The sequence below is a fragment of the Triticum aestivum genome, unplaced genomic scaffold, assembly GCF_018294505.1.
Source record: "Triticum aestivum cultivar Chinese Spring unplaced genomic scaffold, IWGSC CS RefSeq v2.1 scaffold86867, whole genome shotgun sequence".
NCBI classification, from domain to species: Eukaryota; Viridiplantae; Streptophyta; class Magnoliopsida; order Poales; family Poaceae; genus Triticum; species Triticum aestivum.
In genome coordinates, this window is record NW_025225976.1 from 12,288 (window position 1) to 19,767 (window position 7,480).

The 7,480-nt window shown below is 47.4% G+C and overlaps 1 pseudogene; it reads left to right on the forward strand.

Annotated features, from left to right (window-relative positions):
- Positions 1-387: 387 nt before the first annotated feature.
- Positions 388-6,309, forward strand: LOC123172430 (putative cysteine-rich receptor-like protein kinase 20; annotated as a pseudogene).
- The last annotated feature ends 1,171 nt before the right edge of the window (positions 6,310-7,480 follow it).

A 7,480-nucleotide genomic window follows, 5' to 3' on the forward strand; every position in this document is an offset into this window, starting at 1 on the left:
CCATGCCTCCTGAACACACGCGCACATTCAGACACAAACTGCTGCAGCCAGAGTGAGTCACTCACTCACTGGTCATGTGAATCATCAGCTCCTCCTTTGGCGTCCGGGTAATATCCATCGGTCTTCTTGTAGGTGTACCAGCTGGCAATGAGCAGGTAGACGACAAAGTTGAGGAGGCTGAGCGCGATGAGCAGCCAGGAGAAGTAGTCGAGGTGGCCGACGTTGAGGTTGTCGGGGATCCACCCTGGCTTGCCTCCCCTAATGGTGACCTTGGCCACCACCGTGACGAGCAGTGTGCTGAGGTAGTTCCCGAGTGCGACGGTGGTGAGCGAGAGCGTGGAGCACATGTGTTAGAGCATAATTTTCCCTGGATAGTTTTGGTGATTGATGACAATACTTTTACGGACTAATCAAGTGCATTAAGCTTTTCAGGTTTTCTAATATAAGGGCACTAAAACGATTATTTCCCCTCAAGGACTTCTCTGAAGACGGTTTTGTTTTCTTCGTTTCTTTTCGGTGGTATTGAGTCGTAGGTACAACTGTACTATCAAGAGGGGGTCCGTATTGGAACTGTTTATATGGTAATATGGCCATGCATGCCTTCACATTTTCGTGCCAATAAGATGCCAATATTTGCTGAAAAGGTATTTTTGAGCTTGAACAGGGGATTGCGCCAGACGGGCAAACAATTGCGGTGAAGAAACTTGCCGAAAATACACCAATCACGTGTGACAAAGTATTCACTAACGAGGTTCAGAGTATTATGGCTCTGCAACTGCATCATGAAAATGTAGTAAAGTTGGAGGGCTACTGCCATGAAGCCCAAAAGAAAGTGGTGCAGAACAATGGAAGATATATTGTTGCAGACATTGTTGAAAGTTTACTCTGCTACGAGTACTTGCCGCAGGGGAACCTTCAGAAGAATCTTTTTGGTATATAATTATTTCCATTTTATGTTTTAACTGTATTTAAGTCTCTGAAAAAAATACTATGAATTTGTGTTTGGTTGTCTGCATATTCTATTAAGATTTTGATGCTATACATTGACAAGAAAAGACAGTAACATTATGTTTATCCAAAGGAAATGTTGCCATACAAACAGGTTTTCTTGTACTGGCATTCTGAGAAACAAGTACTGCTGGAAGTTATTATCTTTGAGTACTTACATTATTCAATGTTTCACCTCTTCAGAAGTATCCAATGATGGAATGGACTGGGACACACGCTTCAAAATCATCAAGGGGATCTACCAAGGTTTAGCCTTCCTACACAGCATTAACATTGTCCATATGGATCTTAAACCTGAGAACATATTGCTGGATGATAAGATGATCCCGAAAATTGCGGATTTCGGTCTCTCGAGACTCTTCGGCCAAGAACAAACACGGATGAAAACACAAAATGTTGTTGGATCGTAGTAAGTCAGACATCAAATGCGATAGCATTTTGCTCAGTCATTTATGAAGTGAACTGCATTTTATTCTCTCCAGCAATACTTACTAAAATCTTTGTTGTCAGTGGATACATAGCTCCAGAATATCTCTACTATTAAAGGAGAATCGAACGTCGTGATGGTTCGACCTCCTTCGATGCCCCCTCCTCGCTAGCTTTCCCACCCACGTCCTCCTAGCGATTTTTTTTCAAACCCTCCGAAAACCAGAGGTAAACCTCCTCTCATACATCGATCCGGCACCCAACTCGCGAATTAGAAAAACCACACGTCACCCACGTTCTTTCCCGATCTGGAAGACTATCCCACGTCCCTCAGACAGCACGAAAGAAACCAAAGCTCCTCGCGATCGCCCGACGCGCCCCGATGGCCCGACGCGCCCTCCTGCCTCCTGATGTTGCTCCGCATCGACGACGCCGCACCACGATTCGCACCGGCACCTCACCAGCCGTGCCCTCCCCCCAGCCTCCTGTCCATGCGCCCCAGCGATGCCATCCTGCGCACTACCGCTTCTCTGGGCTCCCAAATCCGGGGCTCGCCGCAATTCCCGAGGCTTCCGGTGGTGAGCCGTATGGAGGAGGAGCCGGCGGCAGGGAAGGGAACGGTCATAGCGTCGACTACACGTCAGAAGACAAGCACGGCGGACTACGTCGTGCAGTCCATGCTCGGCTGGGGGCCCCTCTCTCCATCATCTGCCTCATCTACGAGACCGCCCACTGTGTACGTGCTAACCCATTGTCTCGAATTCTCTTATTAAGTCATTCTATTAGTTCTATGATTCGTGATGATATGTAGGAAAATATCGATCTGGGTGTAGCAGTTTCCCTGCCCACCAGATGCTTGCTCTTTTTCCTTGGAGCATAAGAAGAAAAATTATTTCATCTATTGTAATAATTACTGTTCGATCCGTCAATTCTATCCTCCTGCAAGCGATTTTTATTTTATTTTACCACTGTTCTGGAGAGGTTCAGCTGCCTTTGTCTGGTGTTTCTAAATATTTTAGTTGTATATATACGTGCAGAGGTATGTGCTTCTGAAGGTGGGAAGATCCAGACAAAGAAAGAGGGAGGGAGACAGGCAACATGTAACATGGAGATGACCCAGCCATGCTGAATCCGCTAGACGCCGAACCTACCATGGCCATGTCCCCGAGGTGAGCCCTGATGCTCTTTGATGACCGCGTTGTGCCCACGTTGTTCAGGGAGGAGCAGTACATGGCTGGCATCCTCAATGGGAGCCATGTGTGCATGTTTTTTTAGTTTCTTCCTGATAACTTGCTGACCATGATGAAAAGTACACCGAGTCGCCGATTTTGTCGGTGAATTGTTGGCCTCAGTGTAGCTCCTTCAATCATATATATCGCCTCATATTTCTTTGTATTTATGCCAGGTAAATGCCAAACCAGTCAGCTACCTTCTGGATATCATGTTTTGGGTAGGTTTCCTATATATAAATTTATTGAAGTGTCAATTACTTCATGAGCTACTATTTCTACTACCATGTTTTGCAATAGCATAGGATATTTCTGTGGTGCGCAAGTAGGATATTATTCACCAGTTAGCAACTGTGCTTTGGTATAACTCAGGTGTCTCAATGAATGATTTAATTGATTATCCAATATTTATTTAGTATATGGTCATGTTGTTGGCAAAGAAGATGCATAATTCTTTTGGGAGGAAAAAATGACATGCATGCTACTCCCTCCGTTCCTAAATATAAGCCTTTGGAGAGATTCCACTATAAACGACATACAGAGCAAAATGAGTGAATCTACACTTCAAAATGCATCTATATACATCAATATGTGGTTCATAGTGCAATCTCTACAAAGACTTATATTTAGAAACGGAGGGAGTAGATGTTAACAAATTAGCATAGGTCATCTACATTCTATGTTGCGTCCGGCTGACGGATGTGCAACTTCTGATTATCTGAATACTAGAATAATAATTCTTATGTAGCAGCAACACATGATGTATACATTGAGCCATGCTGAAAACGAGATGCTTAAATAATTGCACATTTGATTTGTAAAATAAAAAAATTTACACCGAAGATAGCATAATAGAAGCATCTCTCAGTTATTTAACCCATAGCTGTACTATTTTTAGAAGAAGAGGCTGAAGCTGATGGTCCAGCAAAGAAGTTTAGAGGTGGAGACCAAAACTAGGGCCTGATTTTGTTGAGTGATATTCGTCACATATAACTAAGTATAATCTCTATTAGACAATCTTCTTGCGAACCAAAAACATAGGTGCATGTTATTTTCTTATATTTGATGTACATGATGCAAGGAAACTGTTAGAAGGGATAGAGAGAGAGATTGGCGGAGTATGATGGATGTTGTATTGAGCCTCACAGATGGCTTATATAGAGTAGAAGGCTTGGAGGGCAAGAAGCCTCTCCTAGAGATAAAGCAGGAGATAATTACAAATCATAGTCTACCATATACAGAGATATACCTATATACTCTAACATCCCCCAGCAGTCGTAGCGGTAGCGTCGCGCAGACAACAGGAGCGTCGCGGACGGTCAAACTGGAGATAAAAGCAGCCGACGAGCTGACATCCCCCCGCAGTCGCAGCGGGAGCGTCATGGACGATGTGGTGGCCCTTTGTGCATTAACTGTAGAGGAAGCCGACGAGTTGCTCAAGCGAGGTGGTGGCCCTTTGTGCAGTTGTCGAGGTAGCCGAGAGCGTGGGTGGTGTAGCCATGGTCGAGGTACTCATGCGAAGAACGCCCTGATCGATTGTCGAGTTTGGTGGCAGGTGTTGTGGAAGTCTCCGTGGAGCCACAGGCGCAAGGAGGCGCCGAGTTAGTCATGGGTGCAGTGGTATCGAAGTAGTGGTGCGCCGGGAAGAAGACGTTGTTGACGAGGCGTCGCACCGGGTTTGGCAAGCCTGGGGACACATCATGGACGAAGGCACGCGTCGATGTTGCCAGCACCGGGCATGCGTAGACGCACGATGTCGATGTTGACGATGCGCCGCTCCAGACTTGTCGGGCCTGGGAATACACTGGGGATGATAGCACACGTCGGTGTTGTCAGCACTAGGCATGCGAAGATCGGGACTAAACCATGTCGGAGGAGTTAGAGGAGCCAGCAAAGAATTACTCAACGACGGTTGCGGCGCCAATCAGTGAGGGGCCGATGTTGCCGACGGTGGTCGGAGTAGACGAAGTGATCGGGGAACATGACGATGACGTTGCCGATGAGCTGGTGCTGGACGAAGACAAAGGGGGTGGACGCGCGCCGTGGTGCTAAGGCTTGAAGGGGTGATGCAGCAGCAACTCGCGGGTCGGTGATAACGGCGAGAAGACCTCGGGGTGGCGGCATGGACCGTGAGCCGTGGCACTACGTCCCGAAGGGGCGGTGCAATGGCGGTGTGCTGGTCAGTGCAGCCGTGAGGACGGCCTCGGGTAGTGGCCGGGACCGCGTGCCACAGTGCAATGGCCCAAAAAAGAAAATACCGGGCAAGCAACCGGCGGAGAGAAAACCAATCAAGAGATCGGAAAAACTCACCAGGGCAGCCATTCACGGATCAACGGACGAACCCTGCTATGGGTCACGCGCCCCACGGAAGAGATCATGATGATCGACCTTCCTAGGGGTGGCGCGGTGCGGAAGCGTGCGGCGGTTAGGTCTAGGAACTTGCGGCTGATACCATGTTAGAAGGGATAGAGAGGAGAATGGCGGAATATGATGGATGTTGTATTGAGCCTCTCGGGTAGTTCATATAGAGTACAAGGCTTAGTGGGCAAGAAGCCTTTTCTAGAGATAAGGCAGGAAATGATTACAAATCATAATCTACCATATACAGATGTATGCCTATAATCTAACAGAAACCATGCATTTAGAAGTCAATAACCGAATTTTGTTACTCTTGATATGATTGCAATAAGTAAGCATCTGGTAGATGAGTAAGAGTAACAATTATGGGAATAACCTACTGATTATATATCAGGAACCCAACATGCTTTCCATCTTTTGTTCATCATGGTCACCGCTTCCAAAAAGTAGTGACGGATGTTGTCGCCAGATGTCCAACCCTTCATTATCCATGTTGTAACCCGAGCTGCTTAGTGCGCGACCATCATATAAAACGATTGCAACCCTGGTCACCCTTTTGTTACCAATGTTGTATGTTGCTATTTTTCAGACTCCTACTTCATTAATCGTATCAATACGAGTATATGACAGGCTTAATGCTCGGTCATGTGTATCCTTTTGATTTCGAGGCATGATGGCACATTAAAAAGAAAGAGCCATGATGGAGATGTGGCAGGGCTTATGAGGAGATGACACACAATGCGAGCCATGGTGGAACAAAAACAGCAATACGGGCTGGACCTCCGGTTAGGTTAGTCCCAAAAATGATATAAATGTGTAAAATAAAGCCCATAAACATCCAAAAAGGTAACATAATAGTATGGAACAATCAAAAATTATAGATACATTGGAGACGTATCACACCACAGAGGCCAGATCGTGTCCCACTACTTGCACGAACACAAACCCACTCACGCACTACCTAGACCACGTACAGGCGCGGTGACCATGCACACGCGCACTCACACTATGTATGATAACATCTCCATCAAGTTAGACATATACAGCTTGGGCCTATTAATTTTGGAGACCACCACAGTTGAGAAAAATTGTTCCAACAACGAACCATCCACAACGCAATTTATAAAAGGTGTAAGAGAAATTATTACTTGATTCTTGAAAGAATGGAGTATATATATAGAATAGAATAGAAGCTTATGATACAGTTGGTTTATATTATCTCTTCTGATTCTGTACATAGGTACGTGATAACTGGACGGATGAGCACATAGTTTTCACGTTTTTCTAAAGGTCGGGCCGGGCCGGCCCGAAGCCCGACGGGCTTTTACGTGTTCGGGCCGGGCTTGGGTCCAGAAAACAGGCCCGATGGCCGGGCCGGGCCCGGGCCTAGGTTTTTTGCATCGGGCTTGGCTAGGCCCAGGCCGAGATATGGCCAGGTATACATAGTGTTGATGTGGATCACCTTGAGCAGATAAAAGTATGCGTCAAAATTGGTCGCTCCTGCACCCGCGTGCGTCACCGCACGTGCACAGCCGCCACGCCTCCGTACGGATTGCAGCGGCGTTTGCGTTGCGGGTGCACCAAACCAAAACAAAACGCGCATGCTTCTCTGGCTGATTGCCAGCCTAGCTATTGCTAGATAGCTCAGTCCGTCCTCCGCAAAATCCCGTCTTTTCTTTTCTTTTTGTTTGTTTGTTTCCATGAGCGCATCCACATTGGTTGGAAACCAAAACTCACAGCTGCTCAAGGTGGATTGGATTGAAAGAGGCCCTCCCGCTTGACTGCCGTCGTTCCTCCTCCCTCGGCAACTAATCCCGGCCGCAACGCCCCGACACTCTAATCTAACCTAATCTAATCAGCGTCATGCCACGCCTCAACCGCAAAGCAAAGCCGTCTGGGCCGCACTCACCGCCAGCGGACGAGCGACGACCATATTGCTCTCCGACCTCCTGCCGCACATCGCCGGCCGGCTGCTTCTCTAACACCTTGGATTTCTCTCCTCTCCTCTCCGCTTCTGCCTCTCACCGCCGGCCTAACATGCATCTCCTCTCCTCTCCGCGTCGCCGAAGTCCTAAGTCACGCGCACCCCGCACGCGGATGGATGTCTCTTCCTGGTATATATAGAGAGACATAGAGCTGACCTTAGAAGAAGAAGAAAAAGAAGAAAAAGAAGAACTGAGGCATGCATGCCGGAGAGGAAGAGGGTGACGCGGATCACTGAGGTGGCGCAAGCCAAACCCTTGATGGCTGGCCGGCGGGGATCCATATGACGTTTTAATGATGTGATGATGATGATCCCTTTTCACAAAAAACGTGGCACAGTTTCATACACCTTTTACTTGAAAGCTGGTGGGCATTCCAAGGGCTACATGGAGGGTTTCTCTGGTCACGGGGGGGGGGGGCAGCTACCTAACAGCTAGCAAGGTTCAGTGACAAAATTGACACTATTTTAAAGCTAG